General features: G+C 48.5%; 1 protein-coding gene and 1 long non-coding RNA gene across 10 annotated transcripts in view; one reads left to right on the forward strand and one right to left on the reverse strand.

Moving 5' to 3' along the window:
• Positions 1-23,686, forward strand: part of SHANK3 (SH3 and multiple ankyrin repeat domains 3) — a 223,397-nt gene that overhangs the window by 121,435 nt on the left and 78,276 nt on the right. The window lies entirely within an intron of this gene.
• On the reverse strand, positions 8,518-15,923 carry LOC143838749 (uncharacterized). The gene is made up of 3 exons (XR_013231451.1): positions 15,415-15,923; positions 10,592-10,682; positions 8,518-9,569 (listed from the first exon to the last, which is right to left on the reverse strand). It is a non-coding gene; the product is annotated as an uncharacterized LOC143838749 (long non-coding RNA).

Here is a 23,686-nt window from a genome sequence, read left to right on the forward strand (position 1 = left end):
GTTAATTGCCGAAGTCTTGATATGCAATTGCAGATTTCACTCGGCTTCCTAATTGCTCTGAAGCAGCTCTTGATTCTCATTAACATTTGCATATTTAAATGTTACAATCACGTAGCTTTTGCCACCCTTGTGAGTCCAGGGGAGGCAAAACGCCCTCTGTCACAGGGGGGCTTGGCACGGCCTCACCCCCCCCCCAGGAGCTGCAGGCGTCTTCAGCGCTGGAGACCCTCAGGGGGTGTTTGGTCAAGGGGGGCAATGCAGTCCCGGCCCCTCCTCTTGTTCCAGCAGAGGCCAAGGTGTCACCAGCAGGGCTCCGGGATTTCCCAGTGAGGCCCCCCCCCAAGGCACGGTCCTTCCACCTGGGAGGGGTGGCAGCCTCTGCTTTGGTTGAACTAGGAAGCTGTGCTTGGTATCTAGAGATGCAAACATTCCAGAAATTTTGAAGACCCAGAGAAATTTTTAATTTTAATCTGGGGGTGGTGGTGGTGGTGGAGAGAATGGAGATTTGGGGGAAAACTGATATTGATGCAATACTTTCCTATCAAACCTAAATTTCTTTTGCTGATTAAACAACCTCAAGGGCATAATTTATAAGCTACTTATATAAAATTGTAAATAAGCCTCTTGTGGCGCAGGGTGGTAAGGCAGCCGTCTGAAAGCTTTGCCCATGAGGCTGGGAGTTCAATCCCAGCAGCCGGCTCAAGGTTGACTCAGCCTTCCATCCTTCCGAGGTCGGTAAAATGAGTACCCAGCTTGCTGCTGGGGGGTAAACGGTCATGACTGGGGAAGGCACTGGCAAACCACCCCGTATTGAGTCTGCCATGAAAACGCTGGAGGGCGTCACTCCAAGGGTCAGACATGACCCGGTGCTTGCACAGGGGATACCTTTACCTTTACCTTTATAAAATGGTACCGTTTGGCATTTCAGTGGAATTGAGGGGACGTGTTATAGTAATTATTAATAATAATATTTGTATTTATTATCTTCCTTTTCTCAAATACATCTATAATGTTTTCATTTTCCAAAAAATATTGGAGTTGTGCCCAGGACTGGAGAGAGAGTTTGGGTCTAGCAGCACCTTAAAGACCAACCAAGTTTGAATCTGGGGAAAAGCTTTCGGGAGGCCCAGTGAACACGGGAACGTAGCCCCAGGATAAAGTCTCGGTAGCTTTAAAGGTGCCGCCGGACCCAGACTCTCTTCTGCTGTTTCCGACCGACTCAGCTACTCACTGGGATTGGCCGGAGGGCGTGGGTCTGTCATTTTTGGTATCTGAGAGGCAGGAAGAAATAAAACCCAAAGGCAGAAAACTAATTCTGTCGTAAACAAAGGGAAGTGAATTGCTTAGACCAGGGGTAGTCAAACTGCGGCCCTCCAGATGTCCATGGACTACAATTCCCAGGAGCCCCTGCCAGCATTCGCTGGCAGGGGCTCCTGGGAATTGTAGTCCATGGACATCTGGAGGGCCGCAGTTTGACTACCCCTGGCTTAGACAGAACAGGCTTCGTGGAGCCACAATGGGGAGAGCTGCCAGCGTGTCTGGAGATTAAGCTAAACTAGACAACAGATACCACAGAACCTTTCCATGCCATGCTGTCCTTAAACAGATTATAGCATGTTAATTATTGCCAAGTTTATTTGCATTTCAACGAACAAACAAACCCCCTCCTGAAGATGTTGCCTAATTCAGAGAGTTTTTTTCAGTGCTCTCCAAACATCACCCCCGTTTTGGCAGAGCATCCCGAGTGAAGTCGTGGTAGCAGTAACCTCAGAAGAGCCCCACAGGATCAGGTCCGTGGCCCCCCTCAGGCAGCTTCATGCGCAGCCAGCTGGCCCAGAAGGCCCCTTCCAACTCTGTGACTCTGTGATCCTATCCTGTGATTATAAGAGAGCCAGTTTGGTGTCGTGGTCAGGAGTGTGGACTTCTAATCTGGCATGCCAGGTTCGATTCTGCGCTCCCCCACATGCATTCAGCTGAGTGACCTTGGGCTCGCCACGGCACTGATAGAGCTGTTCTGACCGAGCAGTAATATCAGGGCTCTCTCAGCCTCACCCACCCCACAGGGTGTCTGTTGTGGGGAGAGGAAATGGAAGGCGACTGGAAGCCGCTTTGAGACTCCTTCGGGTAGGGAAGAGCGGCATATAAGAACCAACTCTTCTTCTTCTTCTTCTAAGGCCACACAGCTTCCCCTCCCCAAGACGTAGAGGCTGAGGCATTATCCTGGTGTGATTTAGTGCTATGATTCAGAGGTTGACTGCCTTTGGACATGGAGGTTCCTTCTGGTGGTCTGCTCCTGTCTGAATCTGCCAAGTTCCCTGAGGAGCTGATAATCCAAGGATCCTGCCTTCTGCCGAGTCACGCTCTCGATCCATCCAGGTGGATATTTCCCGCTCAGCTTGGCAGCTGCTCTCCAGGGTCTCGGGTCTTGCCCATCCCCTGCCGCCTGGTTCTTTTAGCTGGAGATGCCACTGGGGATTGAGCCTGCGAGGACCTTCTGCAGGCCAAGCAGAGGCTCTTCCAGGGTGCCTCAGCCCATCAGCCCGGCTCAGGCGAGAGAGGGGCAGGGAAGAGTGTCTTGCAGGAGTCCACTTGGTCTCCAGGTCTCCCTCACGCTGAGCCCTCCTGTAGTTGGCATCCGTGCCTTCCAGTGCCAGCTCTCTGTCTTGCCGTAATCAGCTTCTACTTGGTGGCAGTGAAACGAAGGCTGGATTGTGATCACCTTCTGGAGGCCTGAATCTCTGCAGCTGACCCAACGGTCTGATCCTGATCGGCTGCAGTGCAGGCAGAGAGAGAAAGAACAGATTTCCCGTCTCGTGTCCCCCCCCCCCCCCCGCAAAAAAAAGAGTCTGCCCCAGGGGCAGAGTGAAGGCTCCTTCCCCCACTCCACGGCACTTGAGCGTGAAATCCTTCATGTTCGCTTCCTGGAGATTTGCATTAAATCAAAGGATGTTAAGGATGCTTAGCAGGGCTGGTTTCCCAAAAGCCTGAAGGAGAGGCTGGATCCATTAAGCCCCTCGCTGGTGCAAAAGGACTTTGTCCAGGGCATTCTGTGCGGAAGGTCATCAGCGGCTGGGATTGTTTTTGGTTTCCAGATGACTGACAGCCCCCTCCCCGTCCTTCCCAGGACAAAAAAATTAGCTATTTATATATCCGTGCGGAGACTGTGTCCTCCTCTCCCACATGCTCAGGTTCTGTTCTGGGTTTCTAAGGATAGGATAAAGCATCATAAATCAAAATAACAAACACCTCTCCCTTCCCCCCCCCGCCACACCTCTGTTGCCTTGATAGCCAAATGTCTCCCTGTAATGGGAAAGGTTGCCACATTCCTGCCAGGCTCCTCTTGTGACCTTGCCTTCCCGCTTGGAGGACATGCAGGCTAGTCCGAGTCGCTCTCTTGGCTTGCTGGTATGGAAACCCTTGGGAAGCCAGCAGCTGCAGACTCTCCTGGCAGAGGCTTTGGGAGGGGGTGCTCGTTCCTCTTCCCTCCCGAGAGTCCCTGTCCTGGCACAGCCCGGCCCCTGGAGGGACGGACGCTTAGTGGGCGCACTCCAAGAGCAGCAAGGCTTCAGGGCTGGAGCGCTTGAGAGCCAGAGCCCCTCCGGCAAGGACCCTGAAGAGTGGCTTGCATTGGTCGGGCGGAAGGGCATGAAGGAACGGGGGCGGGGGTGGGGGTGAGGGTGGGGGACCCCCTAAGTGCCCCTTCTGAGATTTACAGAGGCAAGAACTGGGTGAAGCTCTCCTCAGTGGCAAAAGCACTCCTTGTGCCAGAAAGGCCAAGAATTTCCCAGACGTCTTTCGACTCATGGAGCCCGGTGAGAAGATTCCAGTCGAGAACCGTGGTTCGATAGGCCTTACGGGCAAAGAGCATGACGTGCAGCGCCAAAATGCGCCAGGCAGAGGAGCACCATCTCTGCCTTTTCTGTCTGGGTGAGGAGCATTCGGTGCCCACCTGGAAGTTCTGCCAAAAACTGACCCTGAAGGGTAGGGGGGTTGCAGTGCTGTGGGGGAAAGCCTTGTCTGTGTCAAGGAATGGATCCAATTGGGTTCGAGGTCTGCTTAAACAAGAGGGCCTCTTTGGAACCACCCACTAAGAAAGCAAAATCTCAAAATAAGGGCAAGCACATGTCGGTGGTCCAGCAATCCGTTCCGAGTGCTACAGGTCTTTCTCCTGGATACTTTAGGCCAGGGGTAGTCAAACTGTGGCCCTCCAGATGTCCATGGACTACAATTCCCAAGAGCCCTTGCCAGCATTCGCTGGCGAATGCTGGCAAGGGTGCCTGGGAATTGTAGTCCATGGACATCTGGAGGGCCACAGTTTGACTACCCCTGCTTTAGGCAGATCCTGCCTTGAGCAGGGGGTGAGACTAGATGGCCTTCATGGCCCCCTTCCACTCTAGGATTCTATGATTCCACAGTTAATAGACAAACCACCCCTACTACCCTGATTACAAGATCCCCTGTAACTTCAGTAGGGGAGCTTCCCTCATGAGAAGGAAGGACTCCCTGGAGAAGAGCCTAATGCTGGAAGCGATTGAGGGCAAAAGAAGAAGGGGACGACAGAGAATGGGGTGGCTGGATGGAGTCACTGAAGCAGTCGGTGCAAACTTAAATGGACTCCGGGGAATGGTAGAGGACAGGAAGGCCTGGAGGATCATTGTCCATGGGGTCGCGATGGGTCGGACACGACTTCGCACCTGACAACAACCACAAGGGGGGATCAAGCCCAGTATCCAGTTGCACCACCCGGATTGTTGCTGAAATTGGTGTGGTGATTCCTGCCAATGCCGCGGCCATCACAGGCATTCCTGAAGCATCAGCGGCACATGGAGCTGGGGGAGGATCCCAAATTCAAGCCTTGGGATTGTAGCTGTTACTTTCAAGCCAGCTTCCCACGCTCCTCTCCCCTGTCATATAGCCCCCCGTCGCCTAGAATTCGACCCCAGACGGAACGAGGAATAGAAGAGAGCGACTCAGGGGCCTTGGATCCGATCCCTGATGAGTGCAGCGATGAGCAATCTTCTGCCTCTCCTACTGAGGGCTTAACAATGTATGGAGAGCAGATGATCAGAAGGGAAAACTCCCTGGTGATCGAAGTGAGTATTGCCGAACACAAGCTGGAAGATAAAGTCCTAATCAGCTTTATTTGGACTCTCCTGGAATCCTACAGGAAGGATTAGGGAGTTTGGGCAGCACCCTGCTTCAATTCCACCTACTTCAGGGAGGGCTGAACATGTCCCCATGGTGAGAAAGAACCATTCAGCTCCCTCTCCCTTTAGCCCTCATCCTTGGGGGTGGGAGAGGTGCAGCCCAGGGGGAGACGGGGACACGTGCCTGCTTCCATAGACAAAGAAAGTAGAAAACTGGGCAGAAGGCCTGGTTCTCCTTCATCCCTTGGGTTTGAGACCTCCATCTACCAACCAATAGCTGCTAGGAACACAAGCCCCCATTTATTGAATTACTGCCTCAGGAGAAGAGATCTTGGCCAAGGCATTCCAGACAGAAGCTCCACGGCTGTCCAAACAACAGATGCCCATCCGTAAGCATTCTGCAGGCTCTGCTCCACCAGCCATGGCCAGTGTGGCTCTCCTTAGCTGTCACTCAACAGCACTGCCTTTTTGTTGTTGTTGTTGTTGTTGTTGTTGTTGTTGTTGTTGTTAGGTGCGAAGTCGTGTCCGACCCATCGCGACCCCATGGACAATGATCCTCCAGGCCTTCCTGTCCTCTACCATTCCCCGGAGTCCATTTAAGTTTGCACCTACTGCTTCAGAGACTCCATCCAGCCACCTCATTCTCTGTCATCCCCTTCTTCTTTTGCCCCCGATTGCTCCCAGCATTAGGCTCTTCTCCAGGGAGTCCTTCCTTCTCATGAGGTGGCCAAAGTATTTGAGTTTCATCTTCAGGATCTGGCCTTCTAAGGAGCAGGCAGGGCTGATCTCCTCTAGGACTGACCAGTTTGATCACCTTGCAGTCCAAGGGACTCGCAAGAGTCTTCTCCAGCACCAGAGTTCAAAAGCCTCAATTCTTTGACGCTCGGCCTTCCTTATGGTCCAACTTTCACAGCCATACATTGCAACTGGGAAGACCATAGCCTTGACTAGACGCACTTTTGTTGGCCAGGTGATGTCTCTGCTTTTTGGGATGCTGTCTAGATTTGCCATAGCTTTCCTCCCCAGGAGCAAGCGTCTTTTAATTTCTTTGCTGCAACCCCCATCTGCAGTGATCTTGGAGCCCAGGAAAATAAAATCTGTCACTATCTCCATTTCTTCCCCATGTATTTGCCGGGAATTGAGAGGGCCGGATGCCATGATCTTTGTTTTCTTGATGTTGAGTTTCAAGCCAACTTTTGCACTCTCCTCCTTCACTAAACAACATTATATTGAAAAGAAGTTATGACCATTATGACAACCAAACAGACCTCATAGTGACATAGATGCATCTAAAATAAATAAGCCAACAAGAAGAGAGAGGGGGAAAGACAGAGAAAAGAGAGAAGGGGAAAAAGAAAAAGAGTAAAAAAACAAAGAAAACTAGAAGAAAGGGAGTGGAGAAGAATATGAAACTTCCAGCTTGCTAGACAAAGAAGTTAATACACCAACTAAATAGCTTTGTACATGGCTCATTTTCACAATTCTGTTATCCATAACTCTTCCAACTTGCGTATGTAACCAACCTTTATCCACTTACAAAACCCAAACTCATGTTCTTGCCATTGAACATTTATATATTTAACCCATGAATCCCAGTTCATCTTCAAGTCTGAAATCCAATTTTCTTCCACCTAGCTTGTTAATTTTGCAGTTCTGGCTAATCCCAACACCTTGGACAGCCATTTTAATAGTCCTTGCACATCCTATTCTTGCCGGAGTTGACAGATATCTAAAAAGAACTCCAACATTCCTAAGAAATCTAAGATATCCAGTAAATACATTTATCTGAGATATCCAGTAAATACAAAAAAATCTTTTTGGTATTTCCTCTTGAATATTTCTCCAAATTTTTAAAACTTTATCACAAGACCACTGTTGATGATAAAGGGTACTGATTACCTCTCTACTCCTCTGCCAAAAGCTATCTTTGATTATTCAAGGTCATCTAGTCCTTGACCCAAATCAAAGCCACAGCTGCAAAACATAACATTGTTAGGCATTTTTAAACCACCTCTAACTTTACTATCACAAAGAGTTTCCCTTTTAACCCTAGCTGCCCACCCCTGTCAGATGAATTCAGCTAATTCTCTCTCTCAGGCTTCAGGAGAGGTAAGGCCTGGGAAAGAATTAATACTCCTAGTAAGATTTTCATCTTGACAATGGAAGTTCCTCCAAACAATGATAATTTTAAATTTATCCATCTTGCCATATCATTTTTTAGATTCCCCCATACTTTATGATAATTATTTTGAAAGAGAACTACCCTGCCTTTTGACACCAAATGCAAGGTCGAGGATCTTCCACTTGAAGGGTTGGTGTTATTCTCTTCCAAGATGGATGAGACACTGTTGACAATAACGAAGAATAGACAGACACAAATGGGGTACATGGGAATGACAATACGGCAGGGGGAAAAAAACCCCGAAGGCTAAACAATGAGACACATTAAGATGGCATTCTTACTAAGTCTAGTGGGGGTAATTTCCAAGCAGTGGTCTCTTGTGTTGATGTTCTTTAATTTTCTACATATTTCAAAGTTGCATGGACATGCAATCGGCATACAATAAGCAGTCTTCTGCATATTCCACAGCAGTATGGACATGCAATAAGCATGCAATCAACAAACAAGTTTGTTTCGATTTCTAATCTTCTTCAGTGTGAATTGTTGTTGTTGTTGTCAGCCATTCAGTTGAGCAAACAGCTGGGCAGGGAGAAGGACAGAGTGTCTGCTCGGGAGCTCCTGGTGAGTGCTGCTTTGTTTCTTACAGTGTGTGGGGGCAGGGTGTGAGGGTACATAGGTTGCAGGAGGATAGGAGCTGTTTGAATGTGGGTTTTTTTTTTTTTGTCTGTTCCTTGCCTGGGTGGTGGGGGACTGCAGCTAACTCCGTCTGAGCAAGGTGGGATAGGATTGGGTTAATTAGAAGCATATCCGGTCACTTGCTGCCTTTGTTTTATTCCTGTGAACCTCCATTGGAGGAGCAGCGGTATACAAATTGAAAAATAAACAAACAAACAAACAAATAAAAATAATTGCATTAGCTGATTTGCTTTAGTTGGCAGTTTTGCCTGGGGCTGGCTGCTAGCTCCACCCTCTGCTGGGTGGGCCTTTGTGCCATAAAAGGCTCTTGCTAACCAGAGGAACAGACCAAAGTGCAGGAGCTCCAGGGCTCTTGGCGTGTGGATCAAACCTGGGGTCTCTGTACATGTTCTAGAGCAGGGGTAGTCAAACTGCGGCCCTCCAGATGTCCATGGACTACAATTCCCAGGAGCCCCTGCCAGCAAATGCTGGCAGGGGCTTGTGGGAATTGTAGTCCATGGACATCTGGAGGGCCGCAGTTTGACTACCCCTGTTCTAGAGTTTGCAGAAGGGGTCTGGTTCTTCCTGAAATGGATTTAAGTGACATAGCTGCTGATGGACCCGAGGCTGTGACATGCACTGGCTGTGGCGTGTTTGTACTTTTACTGCAGACTAACTTTAAATAACTTGCACCAGGTGCAAGTTAGTAGTGCTGGAGGGGATGGTACAGAAGCTAGAAGGATGCCTGTCCACACTCTATTCTGTGAGGGAGGGTGAAGAGTTCTTGGAAGGAAATCACAGATCACTTTTGGGAGGGCATTTCGGAGAGGTGGGAAAGGCGTCACGCCAGTTAGATTAAAACCCAATACAAGAGGAGGGCAGATGTAACAATGTCACTCAGAGGTGTCGAAAAACAAGGACATGTTCTGCCCTCTGATTCGCAGAGATCATTTCCAGGATCTGCCTGTCAAGAATGACCCTGGGCCACAGGAACAAGGGCTGTTCCCCCAACTCCCCCGAAGCCCAGAAGATGTTTTGCAGCCCCTGTGGAGGGGAGGACTAGGAGATGTGGGCTAGTAATTGGGGATTCCCTACTGAGAGGCGTAGAAGCCGAAGGGTGTCGACCGGACTTGTCATTTCGGGAGGGATACTGCCTGCCTGGTGTGAGAATCAAGGATGACACTTACAAAGCCCGAGGACAGAGATCCCTTCCTGCTCCTTCATGTGGGGACAGACGATGCTGCCCAGTGCAATGTGGAGCAAATGAAACCAGACTGTGTGGCCGGGGGGGGAGGAGTGGTGCTTGGGGAGCGCAGGTTGTGTTTTCGTTGGTTTTTCCAGTTAATGGCTGAGGCTTAGGAGGGGAAAGGAAAATAATGCAGATAAATGACTGGCTGCATCATAGGGGTCATAGGGAAAGTTTTGGATTTTTGGACCATGGATTGCACTACTGTGATGAGGAGAAGGTTGTATCAGGAGAAGGTTTGCATCTCATGAATGTGAGGGGAAATATCTTTGCGAAGAGTCTTGCAGACCTGGTGAGGAGGGCTTTAAACTGAGTCCAATGGGACAGCGATACGTACATTCAAAGCCTGGTTCGATGACGATAACTGTAGATGGGAACACTGCAGATTTAAAGGGAACGGCACATATGACAGGAACTATTAACTTACAGGAAAGTTCAAAAACTAAAAGCTGGGGAACTTGTATGAAGGATTACAATGTCTCTACACTAATGCACAGAGTATGGGAAACAAGCAGGAAGAACTAGAAGTCCTAATCAAGGAAGAGCCTCTTGTGGCGCAGAGTGGTAAGGCAGCAGACATGCAGTCTGAAGCTCTGCCCATGAGGCTGGGAGTTCGATCCCAGCAGCCGGCTCAAGGTTGACTCAGCCTTCCATCCTTCCGAGGTCGGTAAAATGAGTACCCAGCTTGCTGGGGGGTAAATGGTAATGACTGGGGAAGGCACTGGCAAACCACCCCGTATTGAGTCTGCCATGAAAACGCTAGAGGGCGTCACCCCAAGGGTCAGACATGACCCGGTGCTTGCACAGGGGATACCTTTACCTTTACCTTTAATAAAGGAAGGGGACTCTGATCTAAAGAAACCTGGTGGGATAACTCTCATGACTGGAATCATAGGATTGAGAGGTCCAACTTATTTAAAAGAGACAGACAAATAAAGAAGGGGGGAGGAGTACCACCGTCTGTTAAGAATATCTATACTGGTGAGGAAATACATGTGTCTGAGCAGGAGAGTTCCGCTGAGAGTCTTTGGGTACAAATAAAAGGAGTAGGAAATAAGAGTGGTGTTATGGTGGGGGTCTGCTGTAGACCGCCAGGCCAGGCAGAGGACTTGGATGAGATGCTCCTAGACCAGATGACAAAGTTCTCAGAGAGACAGGACCTGGTGGTCGGGGGAGATTTCAGTTACCCAGATATCTTTTGGGAGAACAGCTCTGCTAGAAATGAAAAGTCCAATAAACTACTCTAACTGTCAGTAAGGCTTTTGAGAAAGCTCCACATCGTATTTTACTGACAAATTGATAAAATGCAGTATGGATTCTATTACTGTTAGGTGGATTCTATGACTCTTGGTGATCCCACAGCTCAGCTGCTGCCCTGATCCCCAATCCTGCCCCACCTACCTCAGCCGTGCAGAGTTCTGGCCGGTGTCCATCCCGACTGCGTCCAACCCCTGTGCCCTCCGTCGACTTGGTTTCCTTTTTCCACTGACCACTGCGAGGACAAGAAAGTGAAATGATAACAGATGATGAAGAGGGGGCTGAACTGCTTAACTCCTATGTCTCCTCGGTCTTCTCTTGTGAGGGAAATAGTGATCAATGTGGCAAAAAAGTAACACAACACTCCATCTTTGGAGATTTTTAAACAGAGGCTGGAGAGCCATCTGACAGAGAGGCTGATTCTATGAAGGCTCAAGGGGGTGGCAGGTGACAGTGGATGACCGAGAGGGTGTTGAGTGTCCTGCACAGTGCAGGGGGTTGGACTAGATGGTCCTTTCCATTATTCTATTATTCTATTCTATGAATTGATTCTTCTCTTGTCTGATATTTTCATCATCCCAACTTTCGCAGCCAGTAGTGGCTGTTGGAAATATGATGGATCAAGAAAAATCCATTCTTGAACACATTCGATCTCATCAATTGTTATTGTAACGTGTCTGTTTTTTGCAGTGGTCATTTTTGTCTTTTTAGTGCTTAATAAGAGGCCAAATTTCTTACTTCGTTGACCTTTGTAATCAGCTGTTACAGGCCTTCCTGAGTTTCTGACGGGAGGGTTGTGTCATTAGCATATCGAAGATTATTTATATTCCTTCCACCAATCTTAATTCCACTGCTTGATTCTTTGAATTCAGTCTCTCTTGTAATGATCCCAGCATACAAGTTAAACAGGAAGAGGGAAAGAATACAACCTTGGCGCACTCCTTTCTCTATTTTGAACCAGTCCATGTCACCCAATGGTGTATGTACAATGCCTCCTTAGTTTGCATAGATCTACTGCATCAGCTTGATCAAATGCACTGGCACCCTCAAATTTTGCACCATTTGTTGTGATCCACACAATCAAGAGCTTTCTTGTAGTCAATAAAGCAGATGTAGATGTCCCTCTGATATTCCTGGGCTTTTACTATTCATTCACGAGTGTTACACCCTTGTCAAAAGCCAGCTTGGATATCTGATAATTCTTTCTGAATGGTTGTTGGTATGTGTTGTATGATTTTGAGCAGGATCTTACTAGCATGGAAAATCAGATCTATTGTACAGTAATCACTGGCAGTCTTCAAACAAAGGTTGGATACACACTTTTCTTGGATGCTTTAGGATGCTTAGGGCTGATCCTGCGTTGAGCAGGGGGTTGGACTAGATGGCCTGTGTGGCCCCTTCCAACTCTGTTTCTATGATTCTATGATTCTAATTGTACAGTAAATTTTTAAACAGAAGCTAGATAGCCATCTGGTGGAGGGGCTGATTCTGTGAAGGTTCAAGGGGGTAGCATGTTACAGTGGATGAGTAATAAGGTTATGAGTGTCCTGCACAGCACAGGGGGTTTGACTAGATAACTCAGGAGGTCCCTTCCAACTCTACTATTCTATGATTCTAATTGGGACAGTTCTTTAAGTCACCCTTTCTTCATAGTGGGATGAACACAGATTGTTTCCACTCCTCTGGCCAGTTATTAGTTTCGCAGATTTTCTGGCACAAAGCTGTAATGATTTTGATTGGTATACATCTCAGCAGCTCCACATGCATGATGTCAATGCCTGGGACCTTGTTGTTTGGCAATTGACTTGAGATTTGTTGGACTTCCTCTTCAAGAATGGCCATTTCAAGTTCTATTTATATTTATTTTCCATTTTGAAGAAAGCAAACTTCCATTCTGCATGCCTATAGTTCTTCTGTGTAGTCTTGCCACCTGTTGTTGATGCTGTGTTGGTCCGTCAGTTCTTCCCTTGTTTATCTTTGATAATACTTTTGTGAGGAGCAAATAGCATTCAGAACCTCTTTACTTGTGAGAAAGCATTTTGTGTGTGTCCCTTTTTGTAATCTAACTGCTTGCATTTCTGATTCCAGTAAGCTTCACTGTCTATTCTTGCTGCCTCTTGAAAATCTGCATTTAATTTTCTTGCTTCCTCCCTTTTGCCTGTAGCATTTGCTGCTTTTCTACATTCAGCTATTCTTATAGTTTCATCTGAAAGCTATTTTTTTCTGGCTTCTTGTGCAGTATAACTGCTGATTTAAGAACAGTTGATTGAATTTCTTGCTACAGTTCTTGAATTACTTGCTACAGTTCTTCACGCATCTTCTGTATTGCATCCACTAGTTGAAATAGATTTTTCATCTCCGCTGCATATGTGAGCGGAATTTTATTTACATCGAACGTCCTTAACCCTGATGTTCTCTAGATGTTGTGGAGTTTTGTTTTTATTTGGGCCAGTAACAGTTCATGATCTGAACCGCAGTCAGCACCCGGATATATTTTGACAGCAAGAATTTAACTGGACTATTGTCAGCTTCATAAGATGTAGATGATTTGGTTCCTGTGTGACATTTGAATCATAGAATCATAGAGTTGGAAGGGGCCATACAGGCCATCTAGTCCAACCCCCTGCTCAACGCAGGATTAGCCCTAAGTGGTGATTTTCAAGTGCATAGGTGACCTTTATGCTGTTCGAACCAAATGTTCATGATGCAAAACTGATTTTCATGACAGAAATGTGCCAGATGTTCACCTGCATCATTCCTTTCTCCAAGTCCTAATTTGCCACTAATGCCTCTCTCTGCTTGTGTGCCAACTTTTGCATTAAAGTAACTATTATGTAAATTAGCGGTCCCCAACCTTTCTGATGTCAGGGACCGCCTCCGGGGATGAGGGGAGAGCCGATGGCTGCGCACGTGTGTTTTCGCCACCAGGTGGCGCTAACGCACATGCGCACAGTTGCAGCGCGTGCGCATTTTCACCACCAGGGGGCACAACACACATGCGTGGCAACTGCGCGCATGCGGGTTTAGGTTGCCGGCGTGCCTGCCTCTTCCCTTCCTTCTCGCTGTGGGGGGGGAGGCAGACGTGGCCTTTGCGGCCCGGTACCGTGGCCTTTGCGGCCCGGTACTAGGCCGTGGACCGGGGGATGATGACCCCCGATGTAAATGACATCCTTCTTGGGTACTTGTTTTAAAGTGTCTTGAATGGCAGTATAGAAGTCTTCAATTTCTGCCTCTGTTGCATCAGTTGTTGTAGTGTATGCTTAGACAGCTGTGATATTTATTGGCTTGGCACAAATTTGAATTGTCATGATTTGATCATTGATCATCAAAAAACTTTCCACTGCTTGAGAAAATTTTTTGCTTCCAATGAAAGCTACCCTGTTCCTTCTCATGGAGTTGTGTCCTGAAGAGTAGATGGTAAAATCCTCAGATTGAAAGAAACCATCATCTGCCCAATGTAATACACTGATGCCAAGGAGGTCAATGTTCAACCTTTCTCTTTTGACAATTTCCAATTTTCCTTGAGTAAGTCCTCTAACGTTCCAAGTTGCTATTCAGTACATCTTCCTAAATTGCAGACCCTTGCTTTCACCAGTGGCAGCATCAACACTTATCAGCACCAGCTATAGACGTCAAGCTCATGGGTCAGTAGTTACCTGGGTCCTCCTTTTCCCCCTTCTTGAAGATGGGGCCAACATTTGCCCACCTCCAGTCTTCTGACACTTCCGTGTCTGGTAGAACATTGTAAATTGTTTCTGGGAATATGTAGGGAGTTAGGATTTTTAGTAAATTGGCCCTGAGATGCCTCCAGCTATGGCTCCTGTCCACATAATCACACTGGCACAAATTCTCCATCCCCAGAAGGGTGATCCAATCATTGCTCTCTGCATGCTGACTCGTGGCAGGTTACGCAATACAATAAAATACCACCCCCAATTAAAACTCCCATTAAAACACCATAAAAATTATGAAAAATACAGGACCTGGATAAGGGCCCTCCAAGGCCGCATTTTGCCCCAGCTGCAATTTCCGGGTCAGCGACAAGGACAGGCGCACGTAAAGTGAGTTGCAGAAATCAGTTCTGGAGGTGACCATCACACAGATCACCATGGCTAGACATTCAGGGGACAGATAGGGCACTAATAGCCATGCCTGCCGGAGATGGAAAAATGCCCGGTGGGCTACTTTCTTGACCTGTGCCTCCGTGGTCAATGAGGCACCCAAGATCACTCTGAAATTCCTGGCTTGGGGCACGATGGTAAGGCGTTCTATCAACAGGGAGGCCCAGGGTCTAGACATATGTGTAAAGAAGCCACACAGAGTCCCGCTCCTATGGATTTGCAGAGCCATGATGTAGTCTTCAGCGACTACATTTGTCTGTTGTTATGCTGTGGAGATCCAGGCCAGATGAGAGGCATGTGTGGGGAAAACTGCCTTGCAGTCTGTCTTCAGACTAATGGAGCATGTTCTCTCCTCTAGGTGAGTGGCTTGCTAGACTCCCCAGGTGTGACCTGCACCGAAGATTGACAATGAAAACAGGATTGCCCACATGTAATTGTTGTTCATTATCTTTTATGCAGGAACACATGCCCTCCCTCCTGCCCAATTTGTTGTTGTTAGTTGCGAAGCCGTGTCCGACCCATCGCGACCCCATGGACAAGGATCCTCCGGGCCTTCCTGTCCTCTACCATTCTTCTACTATTCCTCATACACCTGCCCCACTACCTGCTCCTTAATTTCAGAGGTGCTAGAGGTACTGAAGGTTCAGGGTGCTGCCACATGGGAGCAAATGTCCTTTGGGGCTGGGTCATGAGCTTTGCTTTGGCATACCGCATCTCTGGAGACTTTTTTAAGCCACAAAAAAATCTCTAAGGCAGGCCTTCCCTTGTGATCCTGCACAGAAGATACTTGATGAACAACTGTCACAGGTGAGCAGCCCTGTTTTCTGCGTCCAGCAGCCAGCCTACCTTGGTGCTTGTCTTCTCCCAATGAGCAAGGTGCCGCAGTGAAATTTCGGAATCTTGTCTTTACAGAAGGATAACTTCACAGTGCTAAAGGTGTGCAGGGTGCAGGACCAGAAGTTTGAGATGTTTCCACATAGCGCACAGGCTGTATTTAGTTGGAAATAGATTCTTTTTCATTGCTATGGCAACCAGTTCTATGTACTCTCCTTCTGGAAAACGCAAGGCTCACAGAACGGGAAGCTTGTCACCACTCTGACTGTGCTCCGTCTTTTGTTTCCTTGATGATGTAAATCTTTATTTGAATGGCTGGTTTGAATTGCCTTGATTTTAACACGATCCACTTGGGTCAGGCCCCATCTGCTGTCCCCTCATGTGACCCGGCTGCGTCGCCTCTAAATTTAGGCCCTCCTGTTCCATCCCTTTCTCTTGCCAAGTGGCTCTCCATCCCCCCTGCTCTCTTCGGTCCTCTCCATCCATCAGGGCCAGTCCCCAGTGCCTGCTTGACAGCTCCATTAAGCACCAGCTCAGCAGGGGCTATATTTAGAAGTCAGGAGGAGAAGGAGCCTTCTGCCTGCGGACAGCCCATAAATCCAACTTTCTCAGCCAAAATCACACTGTTTCTGTTTTCTTATCTGGAGTGAGATTGATAGGAACGTTTTCAGATGAGGAAGAAGGTCCCGGCAAAGTAGGAGAACGGGAGGCGATGGGGGAGAGAGGTGCTCCTGGCCCTGGATCCATCGGCTTTTCCTGAACCTCCCACACATGAGGTTCCTTTGTACTGAATCTGACCACCAGACCATCAAGATCAGTCTTGTCTATTCAGACTGGCAGCCCCTGTCCAGGTTGTCTCAGGAAGACAATCAACTCCTGCCTCACCTTTAATTAGAAGTGCTGCCAGGGATTGGACCTGGGACCTTCTGCATGCCAAGCAGAGCCTCTGCCACAGCCCCTCTCCGAAGAAAGGTTCACCTTTCCAGTGTGTCACAGCCTTCAAGTCAGGATCCATGCTAGGTCCCCCCTGGGGTGTTGTTTGGGGCCGGGGACCACCGATACGTGAGAATGTGCAGAGTGGAATGCTCTTTGGAGGGGCGTAAACAGAGAGGAGGTCCTTCAGGTATGCAGGTCCCAGACTGTGTGAGGCCTTAAAGGTTAAAACCAGCACCTTGAACCTGATTTGGATTTCAACTGGTAACTGCAGCGGCTGCTGGAGAACAGGACATATACGAGCTCTCCATTGGGTTCTTGTAAGGACCTGTGCAGCAGCATTCTAGACCAGCTGTGGTTTCTGGGTCTGGGATAAGGGAAGGCCCACATAGAGCAGGTTACAATAATCTTAATTTGGAAGGTTAGATGAAGTCTTCTGATCTTCTCCACCTTTTTCACTGGGGCTCAAAGCAGGTCATACAGAGTGAGAAAACAGAGGAAAATTGGGGTTACTACTGACATATCAGCTTGATATCTATAGCTGGCAAAATATTAGAACAAATAATCAGCCGGTCCTTGAGCAGCTAGAGCAGATGGCTGTAATTACAGAATCACAGAGTTGGAAGGGGCCATCTAGTCCAACCCCCTGCTCAACGCAGGATCAGCCCAAAGCATCCTGAAGCACCCAAGAAAAGTGTGTATCCAATCTTTGCTTGAAGACTGCCAGTGAGGGGGAGCTCACCGCCTCCTTAGGCAGCCTATTCCACTGCTGAACTACTCTGACTGTGAATTTCCCCCCCCCCCCTGATATCTAGCCTATATCGTTGTACTTGTAGCTTAAACCCATTACTGCATGTCCTCTCCTCTGCAGCCAACGGAAACATCATCCTGCCCTCCTCCAAGTGACAACCTTTCAAATACTTAAAGAGGGCTATCATGTCCCCTCTCAACCTCTTTTTCTCCAGGCTGAACATTCCCAAGTCCCTCAACCTATCTTCATAGGGCTTGGTCCCTTGGCCCCAGATCATCTTCGTCGCTCTCCTCTGTACCCATTCAATTTTATCTACGTCCTTCTTGAAGTGAGGCCTCCAGAACTGCACACAGTACTCCAGGTGTGGTCTGACCAGTGCCGTCTACAATGGGACTATGACATCTTGTGATTTTGATGTGATGCCCCTGTTGATACAGCCCAAAATGGCATTCGCCTTTTTTACCGCTGCATCACACTGCCTGCTCATGTTTAGTTTACAATCCACAAGTACCCCAAGGTCTCGTTCACACACAGTGCTACCTAGAAGCGTATCCCCCATCCAGTAGGCATGCTTTTCATTTTTCTGACCCAGATGCAGAACTTTACACTTATCTTTATTAAATTGCATCTTGTTCTCATTGCCCATTTTTCCATTGTGTTCAGATCTCGTTGAACTCTGTCTCTATCTTCCGGAGTATTTGCCAGTCCTCCCAATTTGGTGTCATCTGCAAACTTGATGAGTAGTCCCTCCACCCCCTCATCTAGATCATTAATAAATATGTTAAAAAGTACCGGGCCGAGCACCGAGCCCTGAGGTACCCCGCTACTCACCTCTCCAGTCTGATGAAACACCATTGACAACAACTCTTTGAATGCAGTTCTCTAACCAATTCCCTATCCACCTAACTATCTGAAAATCCAGATTGCAGTCCTTCAATTTATTCATCAGAACATCATGGGTTATCCATCAGAACATCATATGTACAAAACATAATGATTATTATGACACAAGAAAAAACAGCAAAATCACAGGTGACGTTTGGTGCCCAGAAAGCAGCTCACAACAACAATATCCGTGGCAGTTGGAGTGGTTTGTTCCAAGAAAGTGATGTGTTCCGGAGGGCCTGCAAGATGTAGCTTTTCCACCAGGTCTGCAGTTGGAAATAACGCCAAAAGTGCCCGGCCTCCCTGCCTGAGGCCCCATCTGCCAATACAATCCCTCCTAGTTCTGACCAACCTCAGAAATTATCTAATTTCTAAATTATCAAGGAGGATAGGGTTGGGAGTGTCCTGCACAGTGCAGGGGGTTGGATTAGTTGACCCAGGAGGTCCCTTCCACTCGATGATTCTATGATTCTAAATTCCATCTAAACATCTGGAAGAAGTTCCTGACAGTCAGAGCAGTTCCCCAGTGGAACAGGCTTCCTCGGGAGGTGGTGGGTTCTCCATCTTTGGAGATTTTTAAGCCGAGGCTGGAGAGTCATCTTATGGAGAGGCTGATTTTGGGAAGGTTCAAGGGGGTGGCAGGTGACAGTGGATGAGCAAAAGGGTGGTGAGTGTCCTGCATAGTGCAGGGGGTTGGTCTAGATGAACCAGGAGGTCCCTTCCAACTCTATGAGTCTATGATTCTATGAGGAGGCAGTTTTTAAAATATTTTAAAGTGTTTATTACCAGGCCTTCCCTACCGAAAAGAAGCCCAGACTATACTCTAGTTTCAGAATAGCAGAAGGCATACCAAGACTGCTGAAGCTGCTATTCTGTTTTTGACACTGGGTGTTAAATTAACTGCCATTCAACTATTAAACTATTTTATAATTGAATTTTAGAAGAAGAATTGACTTTTATACCCCATTATTCTCTGCCAGAAGGAGTCTAAAAGTGACTTACAATCACCTTCCCTTCCTCTCCCCAAACCAGACACCCTGTGTGGCAGGTGGGGCTGAGAGAGCTCCGAGAGAGTCTACTCTGTGAGAACAGCTCTATCAGGACTGGGACTGGCTCAAGGTCACCCAGCTGGCTGCATGTGGGGAAGCAGGGAATCAAACCTGGTTTGCCAGATTAGAAGCTGCCACTCTTAACCACTATCCTAAGCTGGCTCTCACGAAGTGTTGGTTGTTGATAACATGATATGCATTGCCCTGAGCCAGCTTGATAGGTAGGGCAGTGTATACATTAATTAATTAAACATATAAATTTTATAGGATTGTTTTAGTGCCACCTGCCCTGAGCCATCCAAGGAAAAGTTGGATACAAATAAAATTGTTGTTGTTGTGAACTCAGTATGGGCCATGGAGTCGAATATTCAATTCTAAAAATACCAAAGTTGTTTGCAAAATCGGCTGCTGGTCAACTGTTTTCAGAATTGGGTGTTTCACAGGCCCATGGCTCAGTCTTCCTCTCGCAAAAGTTAACAGAGAGAGAGATCTGTTTCAGTGTGATCCCGTGCCATGTGGCACAGCCCGGGTGACAGCCAGTGTGCTTGGATCAGTTGCTCCAAAAGTCCTACCTGGAGTTCTGTCGCCATGTTGGCCTGTCATAGAAAAGCCAGATTGTATTCCAGCGTCACCAACAAGATTTTGAGGTGTGAGTTTTTAAGAATCAAAGCCCCCTTGGTCAGATCCAAGTAGGAAACAAGTAGCACATTTGAAGAACTTGAGATCAATACTCCAGAGTCTGCATTCTGTAGAGTTGAAGGTTAACAGGAAAAAGTGTTTCTTTTTTCCTGGCCTGGTTAAATATTTAGAAGAAGAAGAAGAATTGGGTTTTTATACCCTGCTTTTTTACTACCCGAAAGAGTCTCGGAGTGGTTTACAATGGCTTTCTTTTCCTCTCCCCACAACAGAGAATCGATGAGGTAAGTGGGGCTGAGAGAGCTCTGACAAAACTGCTATCTGAGAACAGCTCTAAGAGGATTGTGACTGGCCCAAGGTCACCCAACTGGCTGCATGTGGAGGAACAGGGAACCATGCCCAGCTCTCCAGATTCGAAGCTGCCACTCTCAACCACTACATCATGCTGGCCCCGCCATTCAACAAGTGACAATCTGCCCTCAGAGAGAAAATCTGCAAGCGTTTTAGAGCTGAATGCATTTTCAGCTATGTCGGCCTTCTGGCTCAGCTTTCCCCTGCTCTCTCTGTGATGAAGCCCCTTTGTGAATTCTTGGGCCCAAGGCAGACTGAGATCTGGTTTCCAGGTTGTCAACAGGCTTTTCAACAAGACAAGGATCTCAGGCGTGCCTCTGTTTTGGGACACGGATCTTTTATTCTGCCTTGTGATGCTTCACCTGTAGGAACGGGAGCAGTGCTTTTTCACGAGATGCCAGAGGGATCAGAGCATCTATCGCTTGGTCATCATGGCCGCTTGCCAAAACAGGACCTGTGTCTGCTCAGATTAGAAAAGGGTCACTTGAGATTTAGCTTTGGTTTTTGGAGCAACAAAATATCACAAAGATCGCTTCAGAGTGGAGCCACGTTGGTCTGCAGCAGGATCCCTGGAGTCGAGCGTAGCGGCTTCTTAGAGAACGTTCTCGGTTTGAGAAACAAGACAAGGTCAAAGTTCCCCTTGTCAAGTGCGGACTGGAGTGGAGACCTCCAAGTCAGAAGGCGGGAGGGTTTTGTCAAGAAAGGATGCCGAGCTACAACCAGTATTGTGATCGCCATGATTAGAACAGAGAAATGATGCCTGTTTGTGATAGACCGCCCCTCTCTGCGGGAGACTGTTGTGGGGAGAGGAAAGGGAAGGGGATTGGAAGCTGCTTTGAGACTCCTTCAGGTAGAGAAAAGGGGCATATAAGAACCAACTCTTCTTCTTCTTCTTCTTCAGTAATCTCAGGGCTCTCTCAGCCTCCCCTCCCTCACAGGGTGTCTGTTGTGGGGAGAGGAAAGGGAAGGCGACTGGAAGCTGCTTTGAGCCTCCTTCGGGTAGAGAAAAGGGGCATCTAAGAACCAACTCTTCTTCTTCTTCAGTAATCTCAGGGCTCTCTCAGCCTCCCCTACTTCACAGAGTGTCTGTTGTGGGGAGAGGAAAGGGAAGGCGACTGGAAGCCGCTTTGAGCCTCCTTCGGGTAGAGAAAAGCGGCATCTAAGAACCAACTCTTCTTCTTCAGTAATCTCAGGGCTCTCTCAGCCTCTCCTCCCTCACAGGGTGTCTGTTGTGGGGAGAGGAAAGGGGAGGCGACTGGAAGCCGCTTTGAGCCTCCTTCGGGTAGAGAAGCGGTGTATACGGACCAAGTCTTCTTCTTCCTCCCCCTCCCCCCCTCCCCTGGAACACCCCTGAAGAGAGGGACAGATTTATTATTTCCCAGGGAAGTTTCCCAGCCCCCTCACTGCCTCAGTCCTCTAATGGACAGGAAATCAGCAACTGGTCATCCCCTTGGAGTCCATTGTCCTGTGCTTGTAAATGAACTCAAGTTCCTCAGTCTCCCCTTGGAGCTCCTCTGCGTGAGGCCTGTCTCTCTCTCTGGTCAGCCACAGAATGTCTGCGCATGGACTGCATCTCAGTGGCTGCCCATTCTCAGACTCATCTCTCCTGGGCCAGTGGCTGCAGTGCGGGCTCTGCTTCAGCCTTCCCGTAGATCTTTGCAAACCATGTGCACAGCTGGCAAACACAGATGGTCTGGGCAAGCTGACCTTGTCTGCGGAGGATGTGGCCGATGCTGTAAATACAGGCGGTGTCCGGAATACAGTGTGTGTCTGGGGCACAGCAGGCTGGCCAGCTCCCCCGACACAGTTCATGTCTTCTTTTGGACCAGGCTCTGGGAAAGGCTGTTTCTTGTGGGGGTTTAGAAGAGGGGGCCCTGCAGCTCTAAGAGCTGTCCTCCTTCCCAGTTGCATGATGGACACTGAGGCTTAAAGGCATCTCTCGGCGGCCCACCCAAGACAATGAAACAGTCTTACTGGTGACCCTGGAGGGATGAGCTCCCCAAGCCCCAAACCAGCCCGGAGTGAGATCAAGACAGGAAACTGTGTTAATCTGCAGCAGGAGAAAAACATAAGAGTTGAGGAGCACCTACAAGACTTACAAAAGTTGTGGCAGGAGATGTGCTTTTGAGAGTCAGGCGTGCTTCTTAGAATCCTAGAGTGGGAAGGGGCCTCCAGGGTCATCTAGTCCAGCCCCCTGCACAATGCAGGGACTCACAACTACCTGCCCACCCAAAGTGACCCCAATTTCATGGCCACCAAAAAACTCCGGCCTGGAGGGAATTCACCTCCCATCCCACAGCAGCAATCAGCAATTCCCTGGGCAGGCAAGGAGGGGCCACAAGACAAACCCTGGCCCATCCCTTCCTGCCCACCCACTCTCCATCTGCCTAAGCTCATAAGATCAGCATTTCAGTCAGATGACCATCAAGACTCTGCTTAAAAAATTTAAAAGGAGGAGAACACCTCCCAAGGAAGCCTGTTCCACTGAGGAACCGCTCTAACTGCCTGGAACTTCTTCCGGAGGTTTAGCTGAAAATTCTTTTGAATTGATTTCAACCCATTGGTTCTGATCCAACCCCCTGGGGCAACAGGAAACAACTCTGCTCCATCTTCTCTAGGACAGCCCCTCAAGTAGTTGAAGATGGCTATCATGTCACCTCTTAGCTTCTTTCCAGGTTAAGCAGACCAAGCTCCCCCAGCCTTCCCTCATACATCTTGATCACCAAACCCCTCACCATCTTCGTAGTCCTCCTCGGGACACACTCCAGTTTCTCTACATTTTTCTTCTGTTGTGGGGCCCAAAGCTGAACAAAGAACTGCAAGTGAGGTCTTACCAGAGAGGAGTCAAGTGGTAACATTATGGAAGCTCCTCTCCCCCACCTGTATGAGAAGCTGCCCAGCAGCTGTTTTGTTCTCCTCCACTTTGACGGTTACAGAGGGGCCCACCCACCGGCCCCACAGCCAGCAGAATGGGTGGGGTAGGGCAGAAGGTCTGTGGGGGGCAGTTGTGGTATCTGTAAGATATTACCCAGTGAACTGGTGCCAGCACAAGGCCAAGTTGGTTCTCCTCTTGAATGACCTCAGCGCCCCTATTTAAGAGCCACCAACCTGCCCGACATCTAGCCCCAGGCTCCACAGGGTGCACCAGCCCCCCAGTCTCCACGGGGACTGCCTTGCAGCCCAACTGGTTGTGAGGGTCGGATGTTGGGGAGAGCTCCTTGGAATCTAGACTTGGAAGGGGCCTCCAGGGTTATCTAGTCCGACACGCTGCACAATGCAAGAAATTCACAACTTGGAGGAGAAGACAAAAATATACCGGGCAGAGTTTTCATTATAATGGCCATGCTCCTCAGAATTCAAACTTTAATGGGATGATCCTAGAATGTTGATTGCGTTTTAGATTGCTTAAATGATTTACTGTTTTCGCGTTCGCCACCTTGAGGACCCTGATCCAGTGGGGAAGTGGCGTGAAATCCATAAGTGTTTGCAGTGAACATTTAACCTCTTGAGTCTCGGGGTCTCTTGCATCGGAGGACAGTGGTGGGCTCCTCTCCCTCTTGGGCCCCTGTGTGGCCCCCCCTGCAGCTTTTGGCTGGGAGAACGGCATAATGACTCTGTGCAGTCGCCTCCCCCCTTCCCGGTGTGAAGCCCCCTTTTGCTTTGTGCCAAATGAGTGTGT

The sequence above is a fragment of the Paroedura picta genome, chromosome 5 (assembly GCF_049243985.1).
Source record: "Paroedura picta isolate Pp20150507F chromosome 5, Ppicta_v3.0, whole genome shotgun sequence".
Classification (NCBI taxonomy): Eukaryota; Metazoa; Chordata; class Lepidosauria; order Squamata; family Gekkonidae; genus Paroedura; species Paroedura picta.